Source organism: Gymnogyps californianus, chromosome 2 (assembly GCF_018139145.2).
Source record: "Gymnogyps californianus isolate 813 chromosome 2, ASM1813914v2, whole genome shotgun sequence".
In the NCBI taxonomy this organism is placed as follows: Eukaryota; Metazoa; Chordata; class Aves; order Accipitriformes; family Cathartidae; genus Gymnogyps; species Gymnogyps californianus.
Genome location: NC_059472.1, coordinates 65,244,835 through 65,265,096, shown reverse-complemented (window position 1 = coordinate 65,265,096; position 20,262 = coordinate 65,244,835). Strand labels below are relative to the sequence as shown.

General features: G+C 41.0%; 1 protein-coding gene across 1 annotated transcript in view; it reads left to right on the top strand.

The window, feature by feature from the left end:
* The first annotated feature begins 441 nt into the window (after nucleotides 1–441).
* MBP (myelin basic protein) overlaps nucleotides 442–20,262 on the top strand; it is a 122,027-nt gene continuing 102,206 nt past the window's right edge. The window contains exon 1 of the mRNA XM_050892708.1: nucleotides 442–514. The gene's annotated coding sequence lies outside the window, so the exon portion shown is untranslated. The remainder of the gene's footprint in view (nucleotides 515–20,262) is intronic.

The window sequence follows — 20,262 nt, the reverse complement described above, 5'->3', positions numbered from 1 at the left end:
GGGCCCCTATCCTGCCCGCCTCCGCCGGCGGGGTGCAGAGCACAGCGGGTGCCTTCGGCCGCTGCTTTTTTCCTGGTTGCAGGCGGCGCGGCTGCCGAGGGGCGGGCGGCGGGGACCGGCTGCCGGGCGGCGCTGCAGCCGCCGGGGCGCACCTCCCGCGCAGGTACCGGGGGCCGCCGCCGCCGCCGTGCTTTCAAGGGGAGGGTCGGGGGCAGGAAAAAGCAAGCCAACAAACCGCAAAGCGCCGACACGGAGCGGGGGGAGCTGCTCGCTCGGCGGCGGGCGGAGGAAGCGCGGTTGTGCGGGCGGGGGGAGGCACCCACGCGCGCTCCTGAGCGCGGAGCGGAGGCTTCTCCCCCCTCCTCACGCCCCTCCCCTCCCGGCTCTATCCCTGCCTCTCCCCGCCGCCTCTCCCGCTGGGTGGCGGGGACGGGGGGGGTGCTGCCCCCTCGCACCTCGGCTGCCCCCGCTGCATGCAGCCCCCGGAGCGCCGCAGCCCAGGAGGACACGCCGGGTGCGTTGTGATGTACTCCTTTCCTTTTTTTATTATTTTGTGGTTGGTTTTGGTTTTTTTTTCCCCCCTTCTCTCCGGGCGGCTTCGTGGGGGAGAGCCGTGTGGGGAGGGGAGCGGGGCAGGCCGGGGGCCTGGCGGGGCCCCCCTCAACCGCCGCCGGCTCCGGGGCCGTGCCCGCCCCGCACGCCGGGCTCCGCCGTGTTTGTTGTTGTTGTGCTCCGGGGAAGGAGGCGGTAGAGCGAGCGGTTCACTCGGGGCGGGGGTAGCGTTTCGACTTGCTTCTCTTCCTCTTCGCCGTCTGTGCCCCGCGTCCCTCCTCCTCGGCGGGGCAGCCGCAGGGGACTCGGCGGAGGGCGGGCGGCGCTGCGGGACACCTGGAGCAGGTGGCGCCGGCACGGACGGGCAGCGGTAGGTGGCCCCTGGGCTCCCTCCTCCCCTTGATTTCGCGTCCGGGACCGGTACCTGAGGACAGGGCGAGCAGCGCTCGGGGCGGCCCGCCACGATCGGCGGGACGACTGGGGAGGACAGGGCAGCGCCACCCGCCGCGGGGGCAGCTGCCCGGCCCGGCGGAGAAGGTGTCCCCTCCTCGCCGCCGCCGCGAGCGGGTGAGGGGCGCGGGGAGGCGGCGGTCCCGGCGGAGCCTGTGCCGGTGCGTTACATAACCGGCCGGGGGGGTGGCAGAGCCTGTCGCGCCCCGGCCGGCCGCGGGAGGCCCGAAGTCGGTACCGTGGGCTTCCGGTTTCACATCGTGGCCGTGCCCGGAGTTTTAAACAGAAACGGCCAACTTCTCCTTTTCCCCCCTCTTCCTTTTTTTCTTTTTTTTTTTTTCTTTTTTTTTTTTTTTTACCTCATGGGGCAAAGCCGCGCGACAGGCGCCGGCGGAGAGCTGAGGAGCGGGGCAGGTGCTGGCCCCGCCGCCATCCCACCGGCTGCCCGCCCCCCCGCCCTTTAGCCTCGCCCGGGCACTCACCGGCTCTTGCCAGGGATTTCCTTGAAGTTTCTGTGAGGAAAGCGTGAAGTGAGCCCGGTGGCGGGGACCGGGCTGTGGCCGGCCCGCGGGCGGCGGGTGCGAGGTGCCGCTGTGACGCTTCCCGCCCCGGCCCCTGTCAGCGCCCCCGCCTCCCCCGGGTTCCTGGCGCCGGGGCCCGCCGCCACCTCCTCCTCTCTCACCGGGGCTTGGCTTGTAGCTGCCGTACCGTTGGTGCGTGTCACCGGCTGTGCTCGGGCTGTGCGGTTCCTGCGGAGGGTTTGGCAGTGTTTAAAATAACTCGGGGTGTGTGTGGTGGGCTGCGGCGATAGCGCAGGCTGCAGTTCTAGTTTCTTCGTGTGCTCGTGGGGGACTTTTTGAAAATCGCTGCACGATTTGTCTAGGGAAGAATGTAAACATGTGTTTTTGTAATTTTAAGTAGGTCAGTCATAATAGTATTTCCTGTGGGCATCTCATTAGTCCTTCAATATATCAGATGCTACATTTGGAGTAATGTTGATTTAAAAAAAAAAGTGAAGAAACTGTGAAAATAAAGGCTTTCTTGTGGAGAAACTGAAGTTTTCCCCCTTTTCAGTGGGACCAGAATTGAGTCTCAGGTGATCAGGAGTGACAGCATGTATATTGCACTGTTTTATTTCCGTTATACCCCCTAATTATTTTTAAAATGCTGAGATTAATAAATATGATTTTGACTCTGTGGAGTACTGCTAGTTCACAGATACAAACAAGTTAACCTGTAGATTGTGGGGCAATTGTGTATAAAGGCTTGAAATACCTGGCTGGAAGGATGATGAAGTGCTCCCTGTCAGTCAAGGTAAATAATAACAGAGTGAGAGAACAGTCTTGTTTTATGTTAATGACTTGATTACTGTTAGCAGTTGAGTAGGAAACAGTTCTCTAAAGTCTTTAAATGGTCTTAGAGCAGTTAGTGATAAGTGGTATGAGTCTGTCAAAGCTCTCAAGCATCATGGATTATATACTTTTCGTGTTTTACATCAGCTCTGCCTGTATGCATTCTGAATTACTGTAAAGAGCACCTATGAGAACATTAAAAATGCCATACCGGGATATACCAAAGTTTCTACTGGCAGTGGCCAAGAGTAGGTGCCTAGAGACGACCATGATAGGGAAAGTTTGCAGTGATGTTTCCCCAGTATACTCTCTCCAGGCAGCTGTGGCTCAAGGATTCCCTTGGGTAGAAGCATTGCCTTTGTGCTTGACAGACACAAAGTTTGTTTGTTTTTTTTTTTTTCTTCTTTGATCTTATACAGTAGTTTTTGAAGCCATGTAGACTTGTAGTAAGATAATGGAAAGGTATCTGAGGAAATAGGTAACCAGGTGGAGCATTTTGCAGATGTTATTGATCACTAATAAGACGGTCAAAGGGCAATTTCTGGTTTGCAGAGGCTTGTGCATAGAAGTTCTATTAACGGATATTAATTTTCCAAGCAATGTTCATGCATTAGGCTCTGAGATAATCCCTCTAAAATAAAGCTTGATATTTATAACAGAAAAAAAAGGCAGAGAGTGTTATACTCTTCTAATGTATCTTAATGAAAAGGATTCAAATTCATTTTCACTGAGTTAGGAGAAAGCCATGAATAAAATGTAATGTTTTGTCAGCTTCACTGGACTTATAATAAGTAGAGTATTAAGAATAGAAATTGAGAGTTTATGCCATGCTGTACAACTAAAGATTGTACACAAACTTTTAAAGCCGCTGTTCTATAATGATAAGTACTATGAATAAGGTAGTGAATGTTACAGTCATTATTGTAGTGATAAATTTTGGCCCACCACAGACCTTTTACTTTATGATAGAAATTGCAGCACGTTACTTAAAAATAGTTTCATATTTTTAGTGGCTTAATTTTGTGCATTCATGAATATTTTCATGACAAAATTGTTCTTGCATTGGGCTTTATTCCTCATAAAGTCAACTCCCATATGATACTTAGATTTCTAGTCAGCTAAGGCCTTACATCTTTTTTAAAGACAAGCTTGTCAGAATTATAAAAACCATGGACTCAAAATATCCTGCACGTGCAGAGAAGGATTATATCTGTTTTCAAGGCATGGCAACAACTAAGACTTGACATTGGTCACCCTGTGAATCGATAGCATAACTGGGACGTGCTTCCAGTTCTTTCCAGTTCTGAGAGTTTGAGAAGTTGAGGGTTAGCTGTATGTTGGGTTACAAATGAAGGTATGTGGAATGGTAACGGTAGGATCAGGCAAGAGAGCAACCCGTCCTAGGGCAATGCCAGTGTTCTCTTTCGGTGTTGCCTGGAGAAATACGGAATTTGGAAAATAGATGCTTGAGTCTCAGTACTGCTGCATATGCACAAATTTCCTGTTTATTCTTTTTGTGATGTTTTTGTTCGGTACTCGATATAAATTACCCATATGGTTGAAATAGCCACTTCAGTTATTTATTCCATCAAATAGAACGTATCATTATAGTTTAGGCTCTAATTACTCTGTTACATGATTGTTATGACTAAAGAAACACTTTTATTATAAACTGTTGAGAGAAGGCAGATTAAACTGAAATCCACATCTCATACTTGCCTGCAGCATAAGTAGCAAAAGTTGTTAAGTGTTCAAAATGATGCTACCTGTTTTCTGTTAACTTCTTACCTGCCAAAAGGAAGTGCTGTGAAAATAGATGAGTGCTCATATATTAGAACCTGGGCAGTTTGGTTCAAATTTTTACTTACCAGAACTAAAGTGATTTAATTTACATGAGAAAATAACAATTTTTGACAGTCAACACAATATATGGACTAATGTGGATGAAATCTAGCATTCTTTGGCTAAAGCACTGAAAGCATAACCAGTGTTTAATGGGGGAGAAGGCTGGAAGGTTTACAGCCTAAGACTCAGGTCTTGCATACAGGTTTAAAGTGTAAACTCTGTCATGGATTAAAGGATAGTACAGTCTTCTGGATCACTGGTGAGGTATCCAGTCCTGTGGTGTTTAATTACCTGAATAATTTTTCTCTCAGGCAAGATGTCATGCTGAAGCTGTGATCCGTGTTCTCTGTGGTGAGGCCCTTACTTAAATAAAGGACACCAGTGATGAACAGCAGTAGGTCAGGAACTTTTAGATGCAGTTTTGAATACAGTCAGTTGATAGTCTTTTATAAAACAGGCATTTGTCTGGTTTCTTTAAAATGATGGAAAGGGAAAAAGCCATTACAGTTGTCCAGAATTGTTAGGTGCTTCCAAGAAAAAAAATCAGCAGGACACTGTGGTTTCTGAAGAAGCCTGGATTTATATGTATCTAAAAAAAAGTTAGCAACCAATGGAAGAAGAATCAGAAAAAGGATATATGCTCTAGAGCTCGGCTGCTCAAATAACTTGTACAACTGGAGTTTCAGACAGATAACACTAGGCTCCAGTACTTTATTTGCATATTACTTGTGTTAATATCCATTTTCTGGGGCACCTAGCCTTCTGCACAAACTGCTTAATTTGGACCTAATTAGATAATTGGTATAAAATGAACAAGTTGGTCTCTGAGAGACTGATGCAGTTGCCAAAGGCAGTGGCTGACTTCAGTGGAGATTACATTAGAGCTATATTACTGTAGCCTTCAGTCATAGTTCTGGGTCTCGCTGTACTAATCATTCTGCAGGCGGATTGTTCTCACCCTGATGAGACAACATGTGAATGCTGCGTTTGAGCTGAAGGGGCACAATACGGTGATACTGACTAGGTCATAAATTAAAATGACACAATCGAAATCTAGTTCTCTAGGGGTTTCGCCCACCTGAGAATTTAGACAACGTGTTCTTAGTTATGCTAAGCACTGTAGAATTAGCTGTGGTTGGAAAGAGTTGCACAAAACTTCATTGGCGGCTCTCCCCCAGCAAGACAGTGATAGTGTCTAATCTTACATATTCAGTGACGTTAAATAAAGGCTATGTCACACTCAGTTTTAGATTTTCTTTACTTAATCATCTCATTCAAATCACTATGGATTTCCTGCATTTGTTTCTCTAGTTATTTTCATGTATTAGTAGTACATGAAGAAATTTCTCTCTCCTACCTTCTAATCACTGTACAAATATCAAATGTAATCCTGGTTGAACCCCTGTGTCACACGGGCTTTTGGGTATAGTAGAAATAATTTGATGTTAGTTATGTAGATGATTAGCAATTTCATTAACTTTTCTGAAGAACAAATTTAACTCATGTTTTCTTGCTTTGCCAGCTATTTTCAGAGTTTGGCTTTTGGGTTTTTTTTTTTAAAGACATTTTCTTGATGTCCAGGAGATATCAGTCACTCTCGTCCCAATTTTTTATACCTCATCTTCTGAGTTGAGAGGTTTGCAGAGACTGACCCTTCTGTAAAAGACTGATCATCTTGGGTTTAACTTTTCTGTAGAGATTGACATACAACTTCCTGCTATTTTCTTTAAAGGATTCAGAATCTATTATGAACAATTTTTCGTGGCTAAAGAATTTTTAAGTAGCAGATACTTAAACAGTTCCTGACAACAGTATTTGGATTTTAACGTTCTGGGTTTCTTGTATTTGGAGAAAAGCTTTATGCTTCTTAAAATGCTCAGTTAAAAATAATTGGAGAACTCTTTGATTAATATAAAGTGAGATCGTTCCTATGAGGCTTCTTGCATCACTTGCAGTAACTGTGAAATCCCAGCTCTGTTGCTTGGAATAGCTGTAAATCTTGGACATATCCCAGGAAAGCCCACGCAAAGGGCAAGTGAGAGAAAAACAAGAAATAACATGGAAATTTCCAGCCAGTTTTTTTTCTTCTGTCCTGAAGTGATTTTTAAATAACTCAGTAGGGAAGTTAGTTTTCTAAATCTTTATTTCACTATTGCTTCCCCCCCCCCCCCCCCCGAAGCTTTTGTAAGGCCTTTCAAAGGGGAGAAACAAGTAAAGTAATAAATCTGAAAAGATTGATCAAATCAGAGTTTATGTTCTTTTTTAATTACACAGTGACTGAAGGTACAATAGTGATTTTTATATTAATATTTTTTAAATTTCAACAGTTTTTGATCAATGTATCAGCTGTACTAGGCTTGTTTTGCACATTGGAAGGAAAGATGTTTTTAAATCTTATTTTTTTATATTTTGTTCCAACACTTGCAAAATTTCTTGGTGTATAATTGTGATTCTTAATACTTAGTTTCTTAAACTTTTGGGAAAGCTTAAACATTTGGCAATGTTTAAAGTCAAGCTTTTCCAGATTGGTGAAATTAAGAACTGAGGGAATCTAGCATCCTACTATTATGATTTGAAAGTGAGAGGGAAAGGAAGATCAAAGCAAATACACACCGACATATATTCCTAAAATTAATTCAGGCATGTAGTGTATTTTTATATGTTCACCTGGTGCATTATCTTTGGCTTCTGCTAAAGCATTGAAATCTCTGGATCACAGGTGAAAATATGTTTGTTCTTAGATTACTTCTTATTTAGAAGTCACAAAATTCAGGTAAAAAAATGCAGTTGGACAAGTTATAGCTATCTTTGGAATTCAGACACTTGAAAAAAGAGGCTTGGCAGTGTGAGAGATCAGTACTGACACACATAAAGCTGTTCTGGAGAAAATTTATGTATTGTTTACAGCCCTTGTACCTGCTCTTAATGTTTGCTTTTAATCCTTGACTTTCTGAAAGAGATTCTTCAAGAGTACGGGAGAGGGAACATTGTTATCAAAGACACTGATATGTTCATCGCACCTGGCTGCATTTTTAAGTCAGTTCTCTTGATTGTGGTCTTGTGAATACATGCAAGACCATGAAAAATAAGGGTTGTATGCAGTGGATTAGGTTTGATTGAGGACTTGTATAGTGCAACAGCAGCCTGTCATCTCAATGGGAATATATTTGTCCTCCAAAGATTCAAAAAGCCCTGAAATGCAGCTGTTCTGTAGTTGTCAGTGCCCTGCCAATTTTTTTTTTGGTTATAAATTGGGCCATGATAGTTTCCAGATTAGAAGGCAATTGCATATTTTGGGTATCCAAGGGTCTTTCAGAGGACAGTGTATAGCTGCTTCTTCTGTTGTGTCTAGGGATCTACTGTCAGCCCGTTCTGGGCATGGTATTGCCAAAGTGTGGTATGGCGGTAAGAAGCCAACCATGAGGTAGGTTCATCTTTGGACATAAGGTGTTTCAGTGGTAAAACCGTCACAGTCACATCATCGTTTCCCATGGAACAATAGCCTCAGAGCCCTAAGGACAGTTGTCTTGTACCTTCTACTTAGTATTCACATTCCTAGTGTTCATTGATAGACTTCAGATAGATGAACTGAAGTAAGGTAGAGTGGCTTCAGGTTGGTAATGCTGGTTGAGTGCATTAAGTGGTAGAGATGGTCTTTGCTGTCTCTTCAAATCTTCTTCCTCACCAAACTGACAGTATCACTTACACCTTGTCCATTACAACTGACCAAATTTCACTCATTCCTCAGGCTTTGTATAGTCTGGGTTAGTGTCTTGGTGAAGATACAGCCTAGCCTTTTGGTTCTTTAATGCAGCAATCCTGCAGATCCCAGTGACAGCTGTTACTGTCCTCTGGCCTCAAAATCTGTGCATAAACCTGAGTGTCATCAACATATCCCTAGCTCACAGCCATTTTCTTCTGATTAATATATTTAATAATATATGTATTTAGAACTTCTATTGGCTTCCCATAGTACCCACTCCCCGGAAGTGCTCCTGGAGTTCGTGACAAATTCCTTGAGTAACCTAGACTCTCAGCTCATCTCAGAAGAGATTCGTCAGCTTCTGGGGTCACAGTTAAGTCCACAACATCTCATGGTTAATAACAAAACAGTGCTTTATGATGTTGTGTAATGTATTGTAATGCTTTTCACTTACCTTTCTCCATCATTGTTATTTCCCAGATGTCAGCATCCTCTTCTCTTCTGATTCTGAAAAAAATCAGTCCTTAGTTAAACTCTCTTGTAAAATCTTAATTGTCTGGATGAAAAGTAGTGTTGGAATATCATCTGAAAAGCTAGCATAGGCAGAGCTTGCAGTGATTAGAATAAAATCATATACTTGTCCCTTTGAGTGTTAACAAGGTACAGAAGGAATTACGATGGATTTGTGCATCTGCTGTTTTTTTGTGTGAAGGACAGCTGTACAACTTCGTGTCCAGAAAGGACCTGTTACAGTGAAAACTATGGCAGCAAAGGCTGAAGCCCAAACAAGGAAAACAACTGGCCAGTGTTTTCAGTAGATCTGTGGTATGGGATAAAATACTGATAAAACAATACAGAGCAGTAACTCTGCAGATTGACGTGTCCCTCGAAGCTTTATCCATAAAGAATGATATAATCATCATAATAGGAAACTTTCTGACCCTTACTGTGTTGCGTTCTTAGTGTTTTGACAGCTCACACCATTCTAGAGAGCTAAAATAGGAGCAAAACCCATAATCCCCTAAAATACTAAAATCCACTGTCAGATTACACAGTGGTCCCATTTTAGTTTGGCTCTTTAGTGAAATGGTCACTGAAGAATAGTCAGCAATTTTATTCCAGGCATTTTCATCTCTACATTGCTTAGTTCAAAGGAAAAAACCACAATGCCTGAAAGGCTGACCAAAAGGCAGTGGTGAACTGTTGTGGAAATGGTTGCCTGATGTGCTTCATATATTAGCAAAATCAGTGATAGCAAAGATGGGCAGAACCTTTTCACATGTCTTAAGTCAGCCTTGGTGTTAACTCTCCTTTTATTTTTGTGAAAGTAGACAGAAAACAAAACAGTGATGTTTTATTTGTAGTTGTTTTTAGTTTAATATACGTGCTCAAATAATTAGGACTGACTTAAAGGAAAGCAATTACAATTATCTTTTACTTTGGCTCTTGTTCGGCCTTTTACTGTTAGAATCTTTCCCCAAATGGTGGAAGTTACTGTATCGAGGGACTTCTTACTAAACAAAGTGCGTAGCTTCTACAAATAGAAACTCCCTGGCTTGGTTTTTCGTAATCTTTTATCTGTACTATTACTTTGCCCTGACTTGTTTGTGGAAAAGAGGTAAGTATAAACTTCTGCATAGCTTTCATCAGCATCGTCTGACTCAGCACTGTTCACCTGGAGGGTAGGCAATAATTTGGCTTTGTTTTTGTTTTTCAGAAAGATACTCTTGTCAAATGGGAAAGAACCCATTATAGGCTCACAGGGAAAAGTTGTTGTTTTAATGGGAATTTTAGTAGGTGCTTTTCAACTGAATGCAGGACTGTTGGTGTTGAAAAGTTCATCTTAAATTTTGTCTGACTTGTAGAGTGGGTTGTGAAATATTCCATTCTTCTTCTCCTCCTGTGGTAAAAACCTTTGTATGTGGTGTGGTTATTTGGTTTGGTTTTTTGGATATTTTTTCCTTTTTCCCCCTTAATTCTAACTCCTGAATGCCATGACCTTCTTTATTAATGAAAGCACTATAGTAAGAAATTTGGTTCCAACTAAAGGCTGGACTTGTAGCCACAAGTAATAATTCTTTGTGGCCCTGGAAAGTGTGAGAAAGGTTGCAAAATAGTCTTCATTACTTCTAATTGGCCTTTTATTGTAAATGGTTTGTCCATTTCGTCTCTGTGAGTAATATTTTGCCCAACTATTAGGCCTTAGCGAGGCCACAAACAGCATATAGCAACAACAAAAGTATGCTCCTTGACTTAGTGGAGTTATCTAGTACAATGCTGAGTAGCGTCATATTCAGAATTCTTAACTGCAGTTTATATTCTACCATTAGAGACTGTTGTATCAGCCATGAAGTGTATGCTGTACCTGTAGTCTCTTCTTGTTTGAAATTAGCTTTTGGTTTTGGTGGCTTCCCCCCATAGCTGCAGTGTTACTAAGTGAATTAGGATTAATTGTGGTTAAGGTTGTTCAGTCTTTCTGGCTCAGTGAGTCAAGTAGCTTTGTAGAGGCTTTTGAAGGACATGTTCTGTGGGGCCCTTGTCAGTCACATGACTAAACAAACACGTGCATACACAGTTCTTTTGATCTGCCTAAGTGCATACAATTCAGAGAATAGTGAAGGCATTCAATTTACTGCACATACATAGATCATTTGTACAGCATGTTTCGAGTATGCCTGAAGTTTCTCTTCCTGGATGCATTGTACCTAAACGTGCATGCTCTGCATAACACATGTACACAATTCCAACATAGATTCGTAGACTCATTCAGGTTAGAAGAGACTTCAAGAGGTCTCCAGTCCATCCTGCCCGAAGTGGGATCACCCATAAGATCAGACCACGCAACGTAGGGCTTTGTTTAGTTGCGTCTTGAAAAGCTCCAAGGACAGAGATTCCACTATGTTTCAGGGTAACTGTTCCAATGCTTGATTGTCCTCATAGTGTATATTTTCCCCTTATCTAATAAATATTTATAACTTCCCTGGTTTCAGTTGACATATTCTCCTCCCATGCACCTTGCTATAAAGCCTGGTTCCACTTTTTTAGTAATTTACTTTTAGATATTGGAAATTTTTTATTAGGTGCTCTGAAGCTTTCTCCAGGCTGAGCAATCCCAGTGTCTTCAGCCTCTCCTCACAGGGCATGTGCTCCAGCTGCCAAATGTCTTTGTGACCTTTCACTGAACTTGCTCCAGTTGACTGATGCTTCATAGTGGGGATCCAAAAGTAGACCCAGTAGTCCAGATACCAGAGTAATGGATCGTGCATGAAGCAGAACAATTGCTTTCCTCAGTCCACTGGCTGTGCTTCTGTTGCCAAAGCCCAGGATGCTGTTAGCTCTTATTGCTGCCAGGTAGGCTGCTGATTCATGTCTTGCCTACTGTCGTCCAGGACCCCCAGGTCGTTTTCAGCAGAGCTGCTCACCAGTAAGTTAGTCTTCAGGCTGTGCTGTCATGATGTTTCTGTCAGCCCTAAGTCGTTCTAAATGGCAACCCTACCCTGCAGTGTATCAGCTGCACCCCTAAGTCTGGTGGTGTTTGCAGACTGATTGAATGTTCTGTACACTCTGCCAGGTCGCTGTTAGAGATACTGAACAGGATAGGGCCCCTAACCTATCCACTTGTAACCAGGTTATGGGCAGATTGTGAACCATTAACAGCTACTGTTCGAGCCTAATGATGGAGATAGGGTTTTTTATCATCTAGTAGTCTACCCATGTAGACTGTAACTTAGATCAGGTTAGGTGCAAAGATGCTGTGGGAGACATTGCTGAGTCTTGCTAAAATCAAGGTAGATGATACCACTGATCTCCTCTCATCCGCAAATCCCATCACTTTATGACAGAGGACAATCATATTGGTCAGGCGTGATTTAACCTTTGCAAATCCATGCTGTTGATTCCCAGTCTCCACCTTCTCCTTCATATGCCCAGAAATGACATTCAGGTGGGCATATGTCTGAACATACTGTGGGAGTAGACTAACAAACAATGAAAGTAGGCTGGACTGTGATGCTTTCTTTCCCAGTGATCCGTCACACTTCGTAACTGTGCATAATCCCTTTCCTGCTCTTCTTTTCTGGATGCCCAGTTGTCCATCTGTAGGTGATTTGAGTGCATGCTGGTCACGGGATGGAGCACCTGCATCTTGGGAATGTGGTGATGAATGAGTTGGGACTTCATGTGACCTGGGGGAACAAACTTGTTAGGAACAGGACGTCGCTGCTAGAGTGATTCTTGCTCCCTGTGTGTGTTTGAGGAATTTGCAAGAAAGGAAGGTGGCAGCAAAAGTGACAGTAAGTTTAATAATTATATTGGTTTGATCATTGTATTGGTGATCTTTATTTGCACTCTAATATGCATTTAAAGTTTCTTTTTTTTGGTGGTGTGTTGTTGTTGTTGCTAATATGCATTTAAAACTTCTCCAGTCACGTGGTGGCTTTTTTTGTTCTAATCACCATTTTGATATTCCCTTATTACTCATAATTTTTTAGGTGGTCTTTGGAAAACACCAGCAACTCTCAAATGCAGTAAGGCCCACAGTAAAACTGAGACTTGCTTGATTTGCACGTAGTAAGAAGCAAAGAAATTTAAGCTGATTGTATGGTGCTGAGCACTAAGTTCACAATGACTTATTGGGGAATTTACTGTTTCTCAGATCTTATTATTGGCACCACATGCCTTACTGGTTCAGATGTTTAATTTTCCAACTTTTTCTGTTATTGATGAACAATGATTACTCTGTGTAGTTCATCATGTATCAGAATAATGTTGTCATGTGATGATAGTTGTCCTTAGTTTCATGCTATACAGAACTATACACTATGTTTTAAGTATTCATTTTTATTCATTGCATTATTATTATTTAGGATCTGAAAAACCTCTTGGGAGTAAGGTTATAAATGTTTAATGAAACATTTCTCCAGGACCAGTAGCTGAACTGAATGTAAGAGTTACATTTTACAGTTTAGAAATGTTCTAGTAACAATCCTGTCAGCAGTGAATTAATCAGAAATACAGCTTTCATAATATGTTTTGAATGGCATGTGTAATTAACTCATTATTTTAATGCTCCCAATAGTGTTTAATTGCAGTAAGACTTTAATACTTTAGGAAAAAATCATAATAGATTGCAAATCATTGTCAGTATTTTAACTCAATCTTACACGTACCCTAAAATCATATTGACGATTTCTAAACTGAGACTGAAAAATGCATGTAGGGGGAGAAGTCAGATGCTAAAAGGTAAACAATAAATAGTACCTCCATAGTAAGCTTTAGATACATAAGTTCTTACTTTTACTCTAATGTCTGTCTCTTATATTTTAGGAATCTGTTTTTATGCTTTAATTATTTGTGAAGTGTAAAATCACATTTTCCTTTTGTCCAGTTTAGTAAATTAATCACTGCAAATAAAAGATTAACATGCAAATATGACATTGGTAAAATATTACATTTGAAGATGGCCAAATGATTAAAGATATTTCGCAATCAGCCAGTACTTTACACAATGTGTACTTTAACCTGAGAGAAATAACCAGGGCTTTGGAAAGGGAGCAATTAAATAATTTCATAATCACTCGTGCATTACAGCAATAATACTGGCACACACAAGCATGAGAGCTGGTTTTGCAGTGTCTTCCTGATGCAAAACAATACGATTGTCTTCAGTGCGCTTGCTTGTATAAGAAAAGACCACCCAAATAAGTAAGAGCAAATGAATGCAAGATTTTAAGACGTTAATGTTTGTCGTCACACTAATTTTAAATAGATAATAAATAGATAAAAAGGTTATTCTGCATATGTCTTTTTGTGGTATTGAATCATCTTGTGATGATTTTTTTTTATTGATTGAGAGAGGCGTTGACTTAGAGTATGTTGACTCGATTCCAGCATATAATTACATTCTGTTTGTATAAAAATTCCTCCTGTAGTGTCAGTTGAATAAGTTGCCTGTCATTTACTGTTTTAAGCATTGTAAGTATTCTCTATTTAAAGGTTGCTGCAATTCAGAAATGTTTGAAATTATTCTTATTTGTATTTGGTTGGGAACCCTGTGCTTTTAAGTTATTGAACAGATTTTAATCTTTGTTGTAACTAAAATTGCCACTCTTAAGAGACTGTATTTTTATAATAATGGTTTATGATCTAATGGTCCGACTTTACATAGAATACCAATTTTTATGAGGTCTGGTATCACTCAAGTTCCTGAAAATTAAGCTATCATTAGATGAAACTGAAAGATACACTTAAATATTTCACTTCAACCCCTGTCATAATGAACAAGACTAGCTCCTCATTAGAGAGATTCTTGTGATTGCTGTTCTAACAGAAATTGGTAACAAAGATCCTGAAGTAGGCAAGTCACAAAAGTAGTACCAGTTCACATGAAACAGAAAATAAAAGTTATGTTCAGGGGAAACTGAGGCAAGAAATTAGAGTTTGGACTGAACAGAATGCTGAGTAGCATTACTATGGGACATACATAGCATGTTTCTGGCCAAGAGAGATTTCCTTCTGCTTGCAATACTGTATTTATAATATAAGGTCAGGCAGGTTGGGGGAGGGGAGCATGAAAAAACTATCTCCTTTGTGAAAAATTACATATTCTGGATTGTCTTTGGGTATGGGCAGGCTGCAGTGCGCAAAGGGTAAGCAAGTGATGAGCAAGATACTGGTATTGCAGGAGTGTTATGACTTGACATGAGCAAAACAGTAATCAGTACCAAAATTATTAGGTGTCCTTGTTTCTGCTATGTTGTGATATCATTCTTTTATGAACCTGTGCATGTCCCAGTCCCACTGGGCCTGGCATTGCTGTACGTCTGATTCCGTTATTATCTGCTTATTACCTTTTCTCAAATGTGGCATTTGAGAGAGCATTTGTGGTATGATCTGCAAACCTCCATTCTAGCAGACAACCAATGTATAGTGTAATTTTAAGTGCTTTAGGACTAGCTATTCATGTGATATAGTTGACAAGATAAGGGAAATTTATGTGCATTACTAATTAAATTTAAAAGTGAAAGTAAGTGAAGTCTGATGTATCCAAACTGATGAAATGTTTACATGCAGCTATGTTAAAAAACCCAAAACACCAAATTACCAAAGTGGTAATTGCTTTCCACTTCGCTTAACTTTAAACGTACAAAGTCTGCAGTGCTTTTAGCTTATGTTTTTAAACATCCTTGCCATATACTATGAAGCCTGTGGTTTGGGAGTGGAGCTGTGTTTTTGATCAGGGAGGTTTTTTTCTGAGTGAATATTGTGTGCTTCAAGATAATAGATAGGGAAAGCCTTTTTTTTTTTTTTTTTTTTTTTTTTTTTACCCCCCCCATAGCATTGCTGTATTTTTGTTCTGGACATTGGCATTAATTTTGGCAGATGCTCAAATACCAAACTGGGAATGGATTTACTAACAGATACTTACTTATAAACGGTAATGCATTAGACTTATTGGATGCACCAAAAGAAGATAGTGATTAAAACTGTAGCCTTAGCTTAGTAAGGGCAAGTATGGTCATTCAGAATTATTGTAAGGTTTTAAAATGCCACAGACTAAATATTAGGGACCACAGCTGGGCAGCATTGGCACGAAGAAGGGACTGGTGCTATACATGGGTCATCACCAATGTATTTGGGAGTGAAAGGCTCCAGCTGCAACATCTCAAACTAATCATAACCACTAACTTAGAATGGCTGGATTTCTACTAAAAAAAGGCGTTATAAAACAGTTAAAAGCTGTCAGTAGAACTTAATTGCTTGAAAACTGATTGATCCCTTATAATTTCAATAAAAGTTGGTTTAGGCAGGATGCTACATTAAAGAAAAGACCCATTATTTTCACTCATAGATAACTCACGTAAGTGTTAAATTATAGTTTTTGATTCAGATACCATGTAATTTATACTTCAGAGAGTAACTTGGATTGATGACTGCACTTTGTGCTATGAGCTGTTGTTGCTTGAGAGTGCTATAGGTGAATTAAGAGCTGATAGTAAAAGGTTGGGTAGAGGTATTGTTTGAGGGGGGAAGGTAAGGAATTCGGCCAAACCAGCAGCTCAGTATCTGTTTTCTGAAAGGTTTTAACTCTGTTAAGGAGTGGGATGAGAGGCACCTTTGTCGATTGAATCAATTATATGATGCACATACGAGTTTAAAATGTCTGTTGCTGAAGAGTTTGTTACATATATGCGATAGAAAGTTTCAGTCATAGACTGTAGAAATATTATTCATTATTGCTTTCCCGTGGTGGAATGTTTACTGCAGAGTGCTCGAGGAGGGGAGGGGATTTTAAGGACTATTTTGGAATATAGTCTTGGAGGCATGTTATGAAAAGACTAGTCGGTTTGTAAATGATTTGGGAAATAGGGGTTAAAGTGACTTGAAGAGCCTTGTATAAAGCACCTAGTCTATCTTGTGCTGAGAATTAGATGTCTCAGATTATTATCCAACGTACCCAACAAGATGAGCAGAAGGCTCCTTAAAGTCAGTATCCGTCCAAACAAAGTGTGTTACGCTGCTGTTCCCAGAGCTGCGGGGGGCAGAGGTGGGCTTTGTGTGTGTTTCGTAACCCTTCCTGAGGGCAGATGCCCACAAACTTGCAGAAGAGCTGGTTAGCCAAGACCCTACCGTGCCACATTTGGGATGGAGATCAGTTCCGCCTCTTCCCCAAAGGGTTCAGACCTGCATTTCCCACTCCAAGGAGCAGGCTCCAAAGGTAGAGGCTGTCGGGCAGGAGTGATGGTCCCTTTCTTCAGTAGATGTGTGTCTTTGTGCAGAGAGAGTTACAGTTTTCCTGTACTTTATACTGATCACTTACAGGATAAAATGGATGAATGGGAATTCATCAATGAACTCAGAGTGGGGAATAAAGTCTATTTGTCCAGTATCCTACACCCTAGTGAAACCCAGCTGGCTAAAAGCTAGCACATTTCATTTTTGCTCTCCCTTTCCAGGGCATCGCTGTTCTTGTGATTTTTATTTTGTTTGGAGTTTTGATTGTTTTGTCTTTTTTTTTTTTTTTAAGTCAGCTGTCAGTATATGAACAGGTTCAGCAAAAGGTAGTCCCTCTCTGCTCCCCGCCCCCCCCCAGTGCTCCAGGTACACTGTTGTGGATTGGAATATCCTCAGGCAAAAGGAGTCACCTGTGTCATTTGGGGCTGTTCTGCCATGGCAAGAATCACGCCATTCACGCAGTCTCTGATATACAGTGGTCAGACTCTTGCTTTCTGTCTCGAACATAGCTAGGTTTTCTGCTCTCCTATGCTTCTTCCAGAGCCCTGCTCTTCTGATGTTTAGAAACACTCTGACTTTCAGCTTAGATTTATACGTAGGCAGCATGTATTTTCTCCTCTTCTAACACTCATTTAGCTGTGCTTTACTTAGGTGTGACATGTCATGGGCTTTTAGTCTTATCCCTGTATAATAGGCTTCTATTGCTCTCATCATCCTCGCATCTGTTCTAGTAAAAAATTCATGTTGTTAAATATGGCTGACCAGAATTGTACCTTGTATTCAGCTGAGGTTATGCTAGTGGCTTGTATGATGACATTAATTCTTCCCTATCTTGACTGGAAGTATCCCCTCATGATACAACATAGGTCTGGTTGTCTGTCTTTTCTTTAATTTTCCCCTGCCAGATCACATTGGTGACTCACAGTTATCCTGTGATCAAGTCAGACTGATCTTTCCCCTCAGTATCTTCTAAAATGATCCCTGGTTTTCCACATCCTGTGTGAGTATGCTAATCACAAGCTTATTATCTAATGGTGTGGGTGACCTCCTGCTATAGCTATTTAAAAAAAAGGCAGGGAGGGGGGTATTACAGTGGTTTCCACTCTGTCTTGTGATAAGCCTGAGCCTGATGGTTAGCATTTTCTGTGTCTGAGAAAGTCTGCTGAATTAAGACGTAGGATGGCAGAGAAATAACCTCATTGTATATTGATGGGGTTCTGGTGTAAAATCATGTGAAGCTGCTTGGCCGTGTCATCGTGGCTGGAGCGTTATTTTGTATGACTGATGGCAGAACTTGGAAGTCCGTAAAGCGCTTGTAAAATAAGAAAGGAGATGTCTGTTGTGATTACAAACCCCAGCATTATGTAGTAGCTGAGAATGGGTTTTCAGAATTGCAGCTCTGGATTTAAGTTTCTAATGTCTGCCGAAGCTTCTCAAGTGGGCCGTAAGTAATTTTTCACGTATTGCCCTTAACTTTTCTCTGCCTTTGATCTATATCTGTAATATGGGAGAAAGGTTTACCTCCTACTCATGTGTTTTGTATACTTATGTTGCAAGACCTTTAGGGAAGGAACTTCCTCACTGTCTTTGCATACTGTCTGGAATGAGACCCCGTCTTGGTTGAAGGCTGTGGACCCTGTCATGATTTTAATGATGGTATTTGAAACATTTTCTTCTTTTAAAAATATTCAGTTAACAATAAAAGTAAAATAGTTTGCCCCCATACTTTACAAGTGCAAGTTATTTAAGAACAAGATATTCTTGTGATGGGTGCTGTGAATATTATATATAAGCTTACTTAACTTTTAATCATATAGTGGATTTGAGGTATATTTTGGTAATAATCTTCGAATGTGAATACACTGCTAGTGTCCTTATTGAAACACGTTTCCTTACTCCATTATTTTGACATGTTGCCAGATTTTGTTGGGTTTTTTTTTTTGTACACTGAATTTGATGTAAATGGTGAACTGCATTGGAAAACTATGATGAAGAAACGAGTGTTTGGCCTGTCACATTCTTCCATCTTCCTTTTAACATGAAATAAACAGTCTGATTTTCTTTTTAATGAAAGAAGGGGAAATAATTGTCTTGTGTACATTTCGTACATTCTCATGTTCAAACAGAAATTTTTCCCTGGGTCTGTCATTGTTCTTGTCAATAGTAATTCAGTAATGACTATTTCTATACTGTGTTTGTACATAGCCTGGATAAAGGTTGGAAAAGCAACATTAGTACATGAAATTTAAGATTTAGATAAAATGAGGCAATGCTCGAGTATGAGGCACAAGTACTCGAAAGCATATTTGAAGAAGAACACAAGTACAATAATTGTATCGAGATGATGTAAAGACTTAAGTGGTTTCTCATGCAGATTTGAGTGCCAGGGTTGCTGCTGTTACTCATTAATTATTTAAAATTCCAAGTGCAACAACTCACAGCTTAGTGACTGTACCCTGCTGAGCCTCTGGCCCAAAGAACTAAAGCCCAAAATACCTGGACTAAAATTCCATTTGAAAAGGAGATAGATTTATTTATTTCTCAGATATACAATTATCCGTAGCAAAAAATAATTCTGCTTTCTCTGTTCAGAAGGGAAAGCAAACCATTGTATCGTTGCCAGAGAAAATCCAGACTGGTGTTGTAGTATCTATGTTTCCAGATGGAGCATAGAAGAATTGCTTCTCTACAGCTTTGTAAGTCACTTTGTTCTTAAATTTATTTATTGATTTAGGAGCAGTGGAATTTACAAATCCTTACTTAAGCTTCATGAGGTGTCACTTGCAACTTGCATAGCAAACCATTTCAGGCTGGAGAACTGTCTTGTTTGTGTTTGTGCTAGCAGACTGCCGATAATGGTAACCTGTTAGGAGGCTGGCACATGAACCTTGAACCTTGTTACATGTCTTAAGCACACTCACAAATGAAAATATAGAGGACTAAGTCTCCATCAAATTACTTTAAAAAAAAATTACTTTCAGAACATAATCTCATGCATGAACCCTCAGGAAATCAAGCTAGTAAAAGAGAAGGCAGTAAGAAGTGAGAAACATAATGCACAACAAGTGAGATATATCAGCATATAGTTAAGGATGCATTTTTTTCATGTCAGAAAAGAAAGATTGGGGTTTGTCCCTCTTTGGCAGTGTGTTTATGAGAAGGGAGGGACATGACTTTACAGCAGTAGATTGACCCAAGAGGGAGTCAACTCAGAGTATGGTGAAAGTCGGACCCTTTTGTAGTATCAATATTTATGCCAAATGAAACAGAGGAGCATTTACAGGAAACCCATCTCTTGGTTGATACGTTTACAGTATAGACAGATTATATATGAAGTCAGAACAGAGGGAGAGAAAGGTCAGGCAGAGAGAGAGAGGCTTTTTCCTCTTTTTTTTTTTTTTTTTAATTGCATTATTTAATTGAGAAGGCTATAGTGGTTCAGTGTTTTCTCACAGCAAAGTTAACGGTGTCTGGAGAGGGTGAATCATCTTCTTGTCCCATCTGTCAGTCTGTTGAATATGAGAAGATAAGAGCCAGCATACAGTGCCTTTGATTTGTGTGTGTTTAGAACTGCAGGTGTGCATTTTGTCATCAGTCTCTATAGTGTGTTAATGAAACGCTGATCAT